This window comes from Patagioenas fasciata, chromosome 1, assembly GCF_037038585.1.
Source record: "Patagioenas fasciata isolate bPatFas1 chromosome 1, bPatFas1.hap1, whole genome shotgun sequence".
NCBI lineage: Eukaryota > Metazoa > Chordata > Aves > Columbiformes > Columbidae > Patagioenas > Patagioenas fasciata.
In genome coordinates, this window is record NC_092520.1 from 47087547 (window position 1) to 47102883 (window position 15337).

The window sequence follows — 15337 nt, forward strand, 5'->3', positions numbered from 1 at the left end:
TAGCACGAGACTCTTCTGCAGAAGCAACAGCTGCAGAAGTGAGACTACCTGGCTCATCCTCATGAGTAACTTGGGATCTTATAATGAAATACACTCCCCCTAAGGTCATTAGATGCTATAGTTACTTCCAAGAAGTAATTTCAATGTTTCTACTGCTTTGCCTCTTTCTGTTAACTCCTCTTTCAGAATTTCCTGTGAGAGATCAAGCTGTCACAGGAACATTAAAAATGAGGGCATGATCTGGATACTAAGACAAAATACAGGTCTTCGTGTTAAAACTAAAGAAGGTCTTAGAGGAAAAAGAAAGAAGGGTGAATCAGTTTGCAAAGTAGCTGTGCTACATAGGCAGTTTCTTCTAACTACTTTTGATCTCAAAAGGTGGAGACATGGGAAACTTTCCCTTAAATCAATAGGTCAGGAGTTTTCTGGGGAGCTGGTGGAAGGCATGGTGTTGGCATGTAGCCATGTTAGGTTATGGGAAAGGTGGGTGGATTTTGCAAGCTCTTACTAGTGGGGCTGTCTGCATATACACTTTAGCACACTGCCACTTAGTGATAGGAATGCAGCACAGCGAGAGAAGCTGCACTTCACTGCCATGAAGGAGTAGACCTCAGCCATAGAACAGCTGGTTTATTCACACTCTGTTAGGTGTGTTGGAGAGGGACGGGACGGGGTGGGTTGTGTTGGTTTGGTTTCACCTCGGTTTGTTTTTTACATAAATATTTTGGTGACAATTTTTTGTTTCCAGTCATGAGAAGTTATGAGGCTATTACTAGTTGAAGTCAACATGCTTCTTAGATTAAAGCCTTTCGCTTGTGTATTTACATGTTGTCCTCATTGTCTCAGACAGCTCTCTCTCATGCTTTGCCTGTGGCCCATCTTCTATTTAAAGCTGATTGTGGGCCTGATGTCTAGAGAGAGAGGTTGTCTGAATCTTACTGAATCCAGTAAAAATTAGCCTCAAAAATAGGCAGAAGAATTTACCTCCTATATTTTTTCTTGATCCTGTCGACTCCCAAGCTATGTTCTCTGGGTGAGTTTTCCAAGAGCATAAAAATCCCTTGTATGGGGTATGGTTACTTATGTAGGATTGCCTGTTTGTTGTTGTTGTCCTGGGCCTGAAATAAAATTACTCATCTCAGTTTAGTCACAAACAAATGTAATATTACCTGACTGCAGGCTTTATTTTTAGTGCAAAAATGTAGGACTATTAGAATCTTCCTAATGTTTCAGTCCAGTTCCATATTACCAAAGGTAATGGGGTGGTACAATGTAATGAATTTGACAAGCTCCACATTAAAACTGTTCCTTTTGGGGAGGTTGCCCACATTTTTCATGCAGGAAAGCTTTATTTTTGCTGCTGTAAAGTACAGAAGAAACTACTGTCATCTCTTGTGTAAATGTATTAGGAGCTAAACTTATTTTATGACAAGGCTGATGCTTTGTTCTTATTTTTTTCCTCCAGAAACTACCCTGATACACTTGTAGAAGACAGTGTTGTCCTCTTTCGGTCCTTGCTTTGGTCTTCTAATTTATGTTCTAAATGTGAGCTTAGACTCTGTCTTTTTGCCTCTTATAACAGAAAAGTAAAGATGAAGGATATTTTCCTTATCGTTTAGACAGAAGAACATTGATTTTTGAAAGAGAGATCGCTACTACTACAAGTTACATTTATATTGTCTTGTTGGTGGATAAAGTGAGATAGGTATCAACTTTTGGGCAAGTCCTTCTATCTCTTTTATTAGTTTTAGAAATGATAATAGTTAAAAGATATCTTCTCCTGGTGATTGCTTTGTACTTTCCCACCATTTGCAGTAATAATTGCAAAAGCAAGTGGTGGAATGTGAGGTTCTAACCCATATTTTATGTGTCACAAATGGGCCCTAAAAACACTGCAGTCTTGCAATTTCATCTAGAGACAATTATTAGATAATGCCAGTAGTAAATTATTTGCTGCTCATATACTTCCTAATGTTCACTACTCGCAGGTAATTACTCCACCATTTTAAAGAGAAGGTACATTTGAGACTATTTGCTGGTGCTTTTAAGCAGTGAGAGCAAACCATTGCCCCACCATTGCATACTCAAAGTAGATGTATCATTGCACGTGCTTGACAAGGAACAGATATGCCACTGTCAATCCAGACCATGAGCCCTGGAGTCAGTGACCTGCACAGAGTTGCCTTCTCATCTCTGATGGATCTCAGCACAATTGCTCTGGGTTCACACATCTGTAAGAGAGGTCACAACCTCCCCTTTCTGTATTATGTCCTAATCAAGTCCATATTCTACTTGCTTGTCCATTCCAGAGACCTCAAAACCACCTTTTCTGTTTTAAATTAGAATCAATTCAGACAACCCAGATTGTTTCCACACTACCACAGACCCATCTGCCTTCAGACAAACAGTTCTGCTATGGTCAAGCAATTTAGATGATAAATTTAATGGCAAATTAAGTAAATCCAAAACATACTCTTTACCTCCAAGAAAGCATGACTGGAAACAAAAAAACATTGACAGCAATTTCGCTATTAATGCACTGAAAGCCTTGCATGAAGTTGGTTCTGCCACTGACAAAATCACTTAGAAATAACCCACAAAAGTTACAGGGTGGTCATGACTGAAGCATTCAATATATCTGTGAGTGAAGGTCTTCTGCAGAAGGCTTTATAATGTCTTATCAGTTTTAGAAATTACATGTGGACTCTCTTTCCGGGCAAATATTTTCTGTAAACAAATCTACTGCATGATGCCTCACACAGTTTTGTGTTAGGATCTGTAACCCCTCCAAAATACAATAAAAATGCCTTTCGAAAATTCTATTACATTGTGTAAATCCTCACAAAAAGAAAAAACAAACAAATAAACAAATAAAAAAACATGCTTCAGTTCTGACTATTGGTAACAATAGCTGAGTCACACTCATAAAATTGTACTCAGTCCTGAAAACTGGGACTTAGGGAGTTCTCCTCTACTGAGACCATCAAAAATAGTGCCCTGTCCAGTGTGTTGAGAGTGCACTTTCCATTACTGGAGATGTGAAGAAAAGGAAAGAAGTCTAAAATTCAGGGAAACTCTGTATCAGTATCAACTTTTTTGGTTTGAATTACCCTTTTTTCACAAGATTCACTGCTCAAGCTGATGCCCCATCCTAAAACTGCTGCTGGCAGGTGGAGCGGACTTGTCAGAGTTGTGTCTGGAAGTTCACAAAGCGTGCTGGCACAGTATCTGCATTAGCTAATGCCATCAGCATCTCTTTCATGAGTACTTAAGTCATCCCAAATTTTTTAAAAGACTTGTCATTGTTTCTGAAGTAGATAAAAGCTTCATTACATTTCAGGCTACCGATGCTGCCTTCTTCACAAGTTAGGTTATGTTAAACACCACTAAAAATTGATAAAGAATCAAACCACTGCCTAATTTACAAAATAACCGTCAACTGACACCACATTAAAAGGCTGATAAGCCTTCAAAATTATTGCAGTGTGTTTATTTTTTAGATCATTTTTAGTCTTTGAAATGTCAAACACAGTGATCCATCTGAGCTGCAAATCTGGATGAACATACACAGGAATGTCATCTGCTTGAGGAAGTGTTGAAAGCAATTGCACATGGATTCATTACAGAACTTCTACCTGTTCTGCATAAAATTCATGAAGAACAATGTAACCAGCCAGCTGTTCTGCTGCTTAATCAGTTTAGCTTTTGAGAAGGTGGGTACCTTTCATCTAACACGCCATTCAGGTACGCAGGAAAGTCAGGTCTTTGTACCTGCCCCCTCCCACCCCTTCTGTTGCTGAAACTTGTAGTATCATAGAATCATTTTGATTAGGAGAGTCCCTCATGATCGAGTCCAACCATTAACCTAACACTGTCACTAAACCATTCCCCTAAGAAACTCATTTAAGCATTTTTAAATACCTCCAGGGACAGTGACTCAACCACTTCCCTGGAAAGCCTGTTCCAATGCCCAACAACCCTTTCCATGAAGAAATTTTTCCTAATATCCAATTTGAACCTCCCTTGGTGCAACCTGAGGCCATTTCCTCTCATCCATGGACCTACAGCCTCTCATCACTCATTTCTGACACAACTCTGAAGCTACGTATGGTGATACACTTTCAAAGCAAGAGCCTAAAGCAAGTTTCCTGGGGCCATATTAAGACTTGACAAAAGAGCTGAGCTTCTTCAGCCAGAGGTCTCTATAAACAAGACATACATTTTCACCAATTCTGTGCACAGAGGTACCTGGAAAATGAATTAATTTGGGAATATGCAGCGTGGCTTATGGGGTCTATAAAAACCATTACTTCTTGAAAATTGCAATAGCATTACATGAGAGTTTCCAGTGACTTTACAATTTCTTGAAAGGTTGTGCTTGTAACTGGTTTTCTTGCAGAAATTCATGTTGTACAGTATTAAATAGCTGAGCTACTTTGACCCCAAGTGACTGGCTGACCTGTGCACAGGAGAGAACAGAACTAAAATTATACTGGAGTATAAGATTGGAGAAGTGGAGTACTTGAAAGTCCTACCACAGCTAAAAATTTTGGTATGTAAACATCTGGAGAAGTCTGTGAAAATGTTTCACTCTGTCACTGCAAACGGTGGGTGCCGGCACCAGAAGAAAGAAAGGAAATTGGTGATGGATTTTTGTTTGGTTTTGTGAGGTTTTTTTGTTTGTGTTGTTGTTGTTTTATTTCTGAATAATTTGGGGTCTTTTTTAATAGTCTTCCATTGACTTGGGAAAAATGTTTAATTATAAATTCACACTTCACATAGCTTGGTGTGTGATCAATTTTATATATATATGACTTCATCTAAATTGAAAGGATAGGGTGGAATTTTTTTTTTCCACAGTTGAATGTCTTGGTGCACTGTGGTTTCATTGAATAAAGTTGTGTAGAAATAATTCATTACAATTTCAATTATTTCATTTCATGGAAAACCAGATCTGCTTTATCTCTGGTACCCCATTTAAACAGCTTGCTGTTATAGATGGTTTAGGGAATTTTAAAATGATACAAGCCACAATTTGTTTCTTTCAAGCTAATCTGAAGAACTACGTTTTTGATCAGTCACGCAGAGAACAGGTAGAGAATTCATTTTACTAAGCAATTTCTAAAAACCATGCAAGCGAGACTAGAATGATGTATACAAAATGAGGGATAGTGGATGCTGTCTTGTCAAATCTGAAAACATGCATTCATCATCACTAAAACTTGCTATTAAATGTGGTTAATACATTGAAAATGCAATATTTATGATATTGTTAGTGCTAGAAAGAAACCTTATATTGAGGTTCTTACCAGCAAAGCACTTAAGAAGCAATTTGAAATCCTGGTGAAATCAAAAGGTGTTAAAATCCATGTATAATGTTAAAGATGTGCTTACATCTTTTGTTGAACATATATTGACTCAAATGTATGCCTTTCTGAACGTGAGTATCCATGTGAATGTCATTTCAATTATTTTTTAAGTGTCATAATTACATTACAAAACAACAGACTTAGCGGACGTGTAGTTCTGGTCCCAATGTGCTATCGTCAATAAAAGTTTACCAGAAGCAATTGTCTCAAGAGACTATAAAGTGAAATATTTTTGGAGGCATGTCCAAATAAAACTCTGTAATTAGTAACCATTATCTCAAGTGTCTAGAATAAAAGATTCATTAGCAGTAGATTTAAATCAAACAAAAAAGCACCAACAGTTTTCTCTCTAAATTTAAGGTTTAAATTGATAACTATTTTACACTTAATTTCAAGCTGTTGTCACTTCTTGTGTTTCTCATCTAGAGTGTTTATACTTTTTTTCCACAGGTAAATATTCACACTGTTCTATCCTGCCAGTCTTTGATACCAACAATTTCTCCATCACGGATCAGCAAGACCTGCTATATAAACATGCAGATGTATGTTGAGCTGGATGTTGAGCTGCCTCTTTTTTTCTAATGTCCTTTGGGGCTGGAGACATCAGAACCAAACACACTGTACCAGTTGCCACATCACATCCTATAATTACGGTACAGTGCCTCTGGTTCGAAGGCACATCCAATGTGTATGTGACAGGTAGGTGTGTTTCTGTCCTGGTTTTGTTAAAAAACAAGTTTCTCTTTTAGTGAATTTGCCTGTCAGCTAAAGGCTTCATATTAGCTGCATTTTCCTGGAGAACCAGATACATGTTTTGGTAAACATAGCAATGGAATGCGAAGTTATTGATAAGCATGGATGGACATCTTGTTAGAGGGGCAACGAGAAACAGGTGACCAAGAAACTGGCCAACTGTGTATAACATTCCATTCACGGGAATACTTCATAGAAAAGTGGGAGATCACGAGGATCTCATCCCTTTTGCCTTGTTTTCCCTTCTGCTTATGGCTGACATTAGGAGAGGACCTTGCTAGTTGTCCCTGAAAACTGAGGCCTGGTGACAGACTGAATCCAGCTCCGGCTGGCTACAGAGTCTAATCCAGGACTTTGGGTGCTGGCTCTGCAGTTGCTGAGACTTTCAAGATTGGTTTTATATATTTTGTTTTATTTTCTCTATTCTTATTAGTAGCATTAGTAAAACATTTTTAATTTTTTAGAACTCTCTTCTCTCTGTCCTTTTCCTCCCGATCTCCTGCCCTTAGTGGGAAGGGGGGAGACGGAGGGGCAAAAGAGGGAAGTGGGGGAGGAGGGGAGGTGAACAATACATCTGCCTGGGTTTTATTGTCACCCCGCAATTAAAACCCTTGACAGTTTCTATGTGGCTGAAAAATTGCACTGAAAACTTGCATTCAATACATCCTATAACTTACAAAAACTTTCACCTTTGTTGTATTTAACGCACTCTCTCTTGCAAGCTTGACCCAGCCGGATCTGTGAAAAGACATAGTCTCTCTTGTCTTCTTACACCCACAATTTCAACAATTTTTATTAAAAGCAACTGTCCAGGTGGCAACCCATTCATCGCTGTTCCTGGATGGATCCTGCAAAGCACGGGCTTTTTTATCACAATATCACCTGGGGTACATTTGAGTGCTGTGCAGAACTCAGTTGTCACCACAGTTCAGAACAATCTTCACTGAATTTTTGCTTTAGTCGGAAGAGCAACATCAGCATTATACAATAAAATGTATTTCCCATAAAATCACAAGAACATCTGAAATTAACTCTAATATTACACTTCCATTCTTTATTACTTGTCTTCCACCTCAGACATTCTGCTGGAGAAACCTCAAGCTGAATGGCCTACAGCGATCCAAACTCAACCCATTTGGCTATTGTCACAAGTTTTATTCCTGCACTTTTTCTTATACAGAACCTTTCATGCCAAAGCAAAGCATCAAGCATTGATCATTAAAAAAAGGCCAAGAATGAATGTTTTAAAAATAACTGTCAGTTATAACTTTGAGTACCTAGGCATGAGTCCGCATTCTTGTATATATTCTCTCTTGGTAAATAAAATAACTGTAAATAAATGAACAGCTAATTTTGCTGTTCCAGGTGTTGAGGCAATTCAAGACTAGTGAATTAAATCTAAATATGTAAAACGTCATCCAGGAGATGGTATGAGCTATTGTTTGAAATAAATTTCTTAGCTAGGTATGTGACAAAAACAGTGTGCTCACTATATAAGCACACACTATTTTTGCTTTCACTTCTCTCAAGCAGAGATTAACTGCAAAAGAATCAGGCTGCTGTGCATTCAAATGTTTTTTAAGAGAGCTGGTCAGCTTTCTAGTGTTCTGGAGTAGAGTTATTTTTTATAAATCCCCCAAATTCTGAGAAATTACAGATACTGACTGCTCAACAGAGGAAATTAAGGTATTTAAGTTTTTTCATAGGAGAGTATGCTAGTGGGTGCACTATCTTCACTTCAAGAAGTTAGGAATCAGTCAGAGCATGTAGTCGATGTTCAAGGTCTCCAGACTCAGACTTGCAATAAGTTTGATTACTTCTTAAATTTCCTTGTTTTCAGCCTGCTGAACTCTTTCCTCTCCTATCTGTTCTTTCCCATATAGGAAGAATGAAAACTCAAAACTTAACAGAGGGAGAAAAAAAGGAAGAAATACACTAGACGTGTCATTTGCTTTTATAGAAATATAAACATAACAGAGTGTTTTGGTCTGTGAACTTCCCCACTACTGCTCCATTATTCTTTGTCAGCCATGTCCCAGATTCTGCAGTTAGCCCAGAAACACCCTGGTTCTCCATCACAAGCAAGCACTCATGTTGTTGGGTTTTCAGATGCCAGGTTCTTGCCTTTTCTTGCCACAACTGCCCCAACCAAACTTGCTTCCTTCTTGCAACTCTGAGCCATCTCAAGAGCAGTTGGAGGTACAACGTTTAATGATTTTGAACTAGACATTGGACATTTTCTGAAGTGATGGAAGCAGAGGAGGAACTCACAATGAAGCTTCCTCGTAGCTCAAAATAAAGTCAATCAAACACGTGACACAGTTCTATTGGAAACTAAGCTTCATTAGTTCTGCGGCTCATGGTACTACTTGTTTTTAATTAAATTACTAAGTGAGGAATTACGTGCAGAGACTGCACTGATACTGTAATTGCTTCCAGTGATGAAATTCAAATTTCAAGCCGTGAGCTTCTGTAATACAAATGGATCTTTTATCTATGCGGAATGTAGAGCTGCAGGCAGTTAAAAATAAGGTAATAGCTTTCTTCACAACAAAAGGGCTGTTCTGACATTAACATCGTGGTTGTTTTGTGACCTTTTCAGATAAACATTCGTTTAAACATGTACTCATACTAGTGCATGAGTCATATAGAAACTAGGGCTAAACTTGTGTAATAAAAACAGCTGCCAGTTGTCAATTAAAATATGAGTATATGAGACATAAGTATCTGTTTTAACAGATTTCAGAATTCGCAAAGGTAGTAAGAGCCAAGGAAAACATCTGTTCTGACCTCTGTCATAACAGCGGCTTTAGAACTTCAATCAATAGTTTCTGCATCATGTGCAGTAATTTATGGTTGAATTACAGCACAGCATTTAGAAAAAGAGCTGCAGGAAGAAAATGCATCCTGCCCTTTTAGGTCCCCAGTGCAAAACACACAGAGAGGAAGATAATTCCAAAAGTCCAGGCTTAGGAGCTGAAGATGCCTGTGTGCGAGAGTGGAGAATGGATATGGACATTCACTCAGCAGAGAATTGGCTAAGCTTTGTTTTTAAGAAAACACCAAATCTTAATTTAAGAATGTCACACAACAGTGAATCATTGTCTAAATTACTCTTGTTAAGATTTACTCTTGTTAAAATTTCCCCACAGGGTTTGAAGAGCTTTATCTTTATGTAGAATGCGCCAAGTCACTATTCCACTTTTTTTTTTTTTTTAACTAAACTAAGATGTGCTTCCTTCTGTTCATAGAGGATATATGTTCCAGTTTTATTTCTATTTTCACAATATATTTACATACTTATGGTACAACTGAGCACTTGATTGCTTGCTTACCCTGCAGTGGGATGGGGGAGAGAACTGGGAGACCAAAAACTAGAGAAAACCCACAGATCAAGATGAAGACAGTTTGATAACTGATAAACAACAACGACAACAACCAACCACCAACCAAAAAAACCCGAAACTAAATACCACAAAGCCAAACAATAACAACAAAAAGTGATGCGAAGTGATGCAAAGCCATCGCCTCCCAGCAGCAGACCGAACCCCAGCCAGTCTCTGAGCAGACTTGGAAAGACTACTTCCCCAGTTTTATTGCTGAGCATGGCATCATATAGTGTATCAAATATTCCTTTGATCAGTTGGGGTCAGCTGTTCTGGCTGTGTCCCCTCTAACCTCTTGGCCACCACCAGCCTACTCACTGGTGGGGTTTGAGCAGGGAAGCACAATGAGAAACAGAAGGCCTTGAAGCTGTGCAAGCACACCTAAACTACTGGTGAGCTATCAACATTGTTTTGGTCACAAATCTAAAAGACAGCACCACATGGGCTGCTAGGAAGAAAACAAGCTCCCCCCGCCCTTACTGAGTGAATGCAAGCCAGACCTGAAATTTCATTCTTACAATTCACAGAGCACTGATACCCTGAACCATGTACCCGTGGAGTGAGGCTAAAGGTTGAAGTTCCTATGGAAAGAATTCAATTTAAATCACGATGGATGATGCTGAAGCTAAAGAAGCACCTGCCTTCTGGTTTCATAATTGCATTTATTTTGCAACACAGATTAAGAAATAACAAAATGCCATTGGTATTAGAGGAAGTATATTAAGACAAGAAAACATTTGTAAAGGAAAAACAGATGTAAGTCACTTTTCTGACTGCAACCACATTTTAAGTTGCAGCTGCTTAAACAGACCATTTTGATACTCTCTCTTTTTTTCCAAGACAATGGTCTTCCCTGCAAATCCTGGCTCTGTCTCTGCATCTTTAAAGATGGCTGTACAGATTTATTAAGTATGTAGCTTCTCAAGTCATTAGTCTGTGTTATGTGATAAAAACCTCATCTCCACACACACAAAAACCCTGCCCAGTGACTTCCAGGCTCATCACAGGGGAGATGTGGGCCCTGGGAGTGAAACCCATCACCATGAATCAAGGGGAGCTGCTCTCCAGAGCACCTTTTGGACTGAAGGGCATCGCTGCCCACGGGCAAGGTACATATTATGGGGTGCAAGGGAAGAGTGTTTCAGGATTGCACAGGGTTTACTGTAGGATGTGACGGAGAGGAAGTATCTGCTGAGTAGGCAAAGTGGTTCAAGAGACAAGGGTTATCTGAGGGTAAGACTATGGGAAGAGTTAGCTACCGGAAGCACCAGGTGAGACCCATCCAACTGATGGAGAGATCTTGGGGCTTGGCTGAGAGATCTGTGTGTCCATGGGGAACCTGGAGATGAGAGGATCCAGGGGCAGACAGGCTGTGTGTCAGAGCCCAGTTACTGGAGATATCCACATTGCATGTATATCTATATTTTTTCCCACAAATGGGCTTTCATCCTAATCAGCCAGAGAGGAGAATAGATGAAGCCATGGTACTGTTTATGTTCATGTGTTTCTGCCTCTGTTGAGCTGCGTGGCCAGAGAGATATGTGCATTTATATAAATGTATTGTTGTGCTGGTTTGACTGAAAATGAATTAATTTTCTTCATGCAGTTAGAAACCTTTCTTTTTCATAACTAACACAATCATTATTTGGACTTAGTTTGAGAAAAAGCAAATAACACTGCAGCACGGAGTTCATGTTTTTAATTGCTCTGGTCTGAGAGTCAGGGAGAATTTGAGAGCTCTACCCACAGGTGTGCAGCATCAAGGGGGGCAGAGATGGGGCAGAGCGTGACTGACATCCTGAGTGATCAATGAGAGTATTCCATCCCATTAATGTCATGCTTCATATTTAAGGAGAGTCGGGATCTTCTGGTCTCCCTCTCTCTCTGGCTCTTCTCTTTGCTTTCAGAGACCTGTCTAGGGGAGTTCTGTTCAGGATTTTCTTTAGTTTGGCCTTTCGACATCCTGCTGTTTTGCAGAAGCCTCTGGGCCTTTCTGCTTTTTTCCTCTTTTCTCTCTCTGGGATAGGCTGTTGGGACCAAGTGCTGCTTCCTGGCACTGGCTGCTTGGTGTGAACGGAGTTCATGAGGAATTGCCTTGAATATCTTCTATTTTATGTTCTATTTCTGCTTTATATACATATTTACTAGTAGAGTATTAGTATTCTGTTATTAAACTGTGTTTCTCTCAATCCAAGTTTCTCCCTTCCCTATTCAATTCTCTCCTCTGTTTGGGGACAGGTGGGGATGGGGGTGAGTGAGCAGCTCTCATGTTTTTATTGCTAGCTTGAGTTAAACCACAACAATTGTATACCTGCATTTTTGCTCATGCCTTCTGGGAATACATGTCCAGCCTCACCACAGGTCAGAACTGGGCACCTGGAGCTGTGTCAGTCTTGTCTCCGTGGGGCTGTCAGCTTCAGCAACCCACATGAACCTGTACTGATATTTCAACGTATGTTGTTTGACAAATATTGAAGACTTCCAGATCAGCTTTGATCTGAAAGGACTATACATGCAGAAGTGTAAACTTTGTTTTGTTAGTTCATGTTAAAGTGTCCTTTTTTTTCAGTCCTTTACTGATGCCTGCATTTCTCCCATATCTATGTTCGTATTTTAGTTTGAAAAGGTATTTGGCAACTTATCTTATTGGAGCGTAACAACTTTTTCCTCGAAATTGGTGAAGTTCACCTAAGTTCAGAGGTACCTTCTGCCAGACAGGTGAGAAATGTGTCCGTCACCTCGGTTGTCTGTCCCTTTACAGAGCACCGATAGTGTTGCTCTGGCACAGCATGCGGAGGGCAGGCTGTTGAAATCCACTCTGTACAGCATATGCACGTCTCATTTTATTATTGGTATGAACCTCAGCTCATTTTCATTTTATGTATTTTGAATCAGGTATAAAGGAGCTTTTATTATATAATATGGTTTATTATTATTATTCTTCCACCTTACACCCCTGAAGGTCCCAGTGGCCTCCATTTCTACCATTTGACTGTTTCAAAGTATCATCGGGTACCCATACTTTTTAGCATCTAATTACACTTTGTAAGGGCTTGATTACCAAAATGCATTGAACAATGATTAGATAAGAATATTTTACATCCAAACAATAAAGTTGAAAAGAACAATATAACTGGTAATTGGCCTTGACCAAGGTAAATAATGTCCTCTTTTTTTATTTACATTTGGTTTTCCCCATAAACTGCCTACTGGGTTGTACAGAAGTAAGAGGCTAGCAAAAATCTGAATCCCCATCCATCAGTATTAATCTCACACTTTACTGAGGCCCCATCCATTTATCTTTCCGACACAAATTAGAAATTCAAGAGTTTTAACAAATGAGCCTGCAAATGTAAACTTATTAGGCCATATATTTTTACTACACACTGTGCAGTGCCCTCCACAAAGCTGTCCCTTCAGAGAGTGTTTTCCTATTTTGTGTTATTGATGGCAGCTAACTAATCACATTTTTAATGTTGTCTTTGGGGAGGGCTGTTTGAGTGAATGTGCAAACTAAACTACCCAGAATAAATCTACCTTATTAAATGCTTGAAATTATGTGTCTTTTACGATAAAGAAACTCTCGAGCATTGTTACATTTGCTAACCTTCTTTTTTGCAGAAATCAAAAGACTGGGATTAATTAAAATAATACATCAAAACAGAGGTTTGTATGGAATGTGTCTGCGCGTGAGAGAAAGGCCAAGAAAAATTGGTTAATTGGTCTCTTCATCCCTGCTCTCTTTCACTCCATTGAAATGTCTTTAAAAACTGCTTTTAAACTAACCTTTTTTAGCAAAATGTTGTAACCATCAAGGCTCTCGGAGAATTTGCTAGTGAATGGATCAAAATTCTAACCTTGAGACACAGTCCATCTCCTGCACTTGTCACAGGAGTTTGTCAATGGTTCCGCATAGCAGGGAGAGTCCAAACAAAGCATTTCAGATTTTACAAAATGAGGTTATTTTGCTGATAAATAATTCCTGAAAGTTTCCATTAAGTGATATATTTAGTGTTCTGTCTGCTTTATTTATTTTTTTAGGGCATAGTTGTTCTTTAAATTTGTGTAATTTTGGAGAAGACTGGGAGAAGGGACTGCCCTGAATGGCATAGGCTTTTCTACAGGATCATGTTTAAAGGTTTTTAATGTGATCAGATAAACATCTTTGACCAATGATATCTATACTGTTTTACCTCATCATGCTTAGCATTTAACAAAATGATGTAATTACTTCAAGGATCTTTATTACTTTGCTAAAAGGCAGGTTAAATCATTTTAACCAATGATCAGTAGAAATGCTAATTGGTCTTTTATTGCTCCCTTTCCAGCAGCAAATACAAACATGGGTGATATCCGGATTCTCATCTTCAAAAATCAGGCATATTATCTGTTTCCAAGATTTGAACAGTGAAACTGGGCTATTCAATGTAGTACATTTCATTAGTGACTCCTACAGAAACCATTGAGAACATTTTCCGGTTTTCAGATAGGTAGGAAATGAAACTTGAGGACTAACAGATTTATTTTAAAAAAGGGGGGATATGAATTTTAAATATACTCCTTGGGGTGATAGTTTTACAAAGCGAGGCAGGGGATGTGGTTCAGTTTGCTTTACGTATGCAGATGTCTGCTTCTGCACTAGTTGCCATTCAAAACCAGTTGCCATTGGTAGCAGTCATTTGTAGCAAAGTCTCCATGGAAATGAAAATCAAGCACCATAGTTCTTGATATCACACACACACAGAGAATCACAGAATGTTAGGGATTGGAAGGGACCTCAAAAGATCATCTAGTTCAATCCCCCTGCTGGAGCAGGAACACCTAGATGAGGTTACACAGGAAGGCGTCCAGGCAGGTCTTGAATGCCTCCAGAGTAGGAGACTCCACAACCCCCCTGGGCAGCCTGTTCCAGTGCTCTGTTACCCTCACTGAGAAGTTTCTTCTCAAATGTAAGTGGAACCTTTTGTGTTCCAGTTTTTACCCATTACCCCTTGTCCTATCGTTGGTTGTCACTGAGAAGAGCCTGGCTCCATCCTCGTGACACTCATCCTTTATATATTTGTAAACGTTAATGAGGTCACCCCTCAGTCTCCTCTTCTTCAAGCTAAAGAGACCCAGCTCCGCCAGGCTTTCCTCATAAGGGAGATGCCCAAAGGAAAAGAGTAAGCCTTGTGAAAGGTACAATAATTTCGGTTTGCTTTTCTCTAGTCTTGCTCAAATACTCCAGTTTGTAGAATGGGCCAGTTAGGCATAATTTTCCTTTTCTTAGACTTCAGATTCTACAGTACTTGGTGATTAATAAATTACTTGGATTATTTTGTATCAACTGTATTTTTATATTAAACATATGGCTTTGCAGCTGTTGTCCCAAGCATTTTTATTAGATGTAGTCACACTTTCAGCAAATTTCTTGAAATTCAGTTTGAATCTTTTTTTTTATTAGTAATATGTACCAACTGAGAATGCTGTAGGTGCCACTACAGTAGTAAAATTATCTAGCAGAATTTCAGAGCAATGAATATTCTGCCATTTCAATACAATATATATCCTATAAATAGCACTCTAATGCATATGAAATTACAAATACTGTTATGTTGTCGAAACCCTATGGCTTGTGCTATAGAGGAGGTCAGGCAAGATGATCATAATGGTCCCATTTGGCCTTACGATCTATGAATTTCCAAGAGTTATAGGTATAGTTTAAGTGCACCCTCAGCATGAGTTGCCTTATTATTTAGCAGAAAGGGGGAAAAAGTAACCTTATTCATGCTTATACTGTAATACAGTAGGTCAACACACACTTTACCCATAGGGTAAATAAGTTTTCTT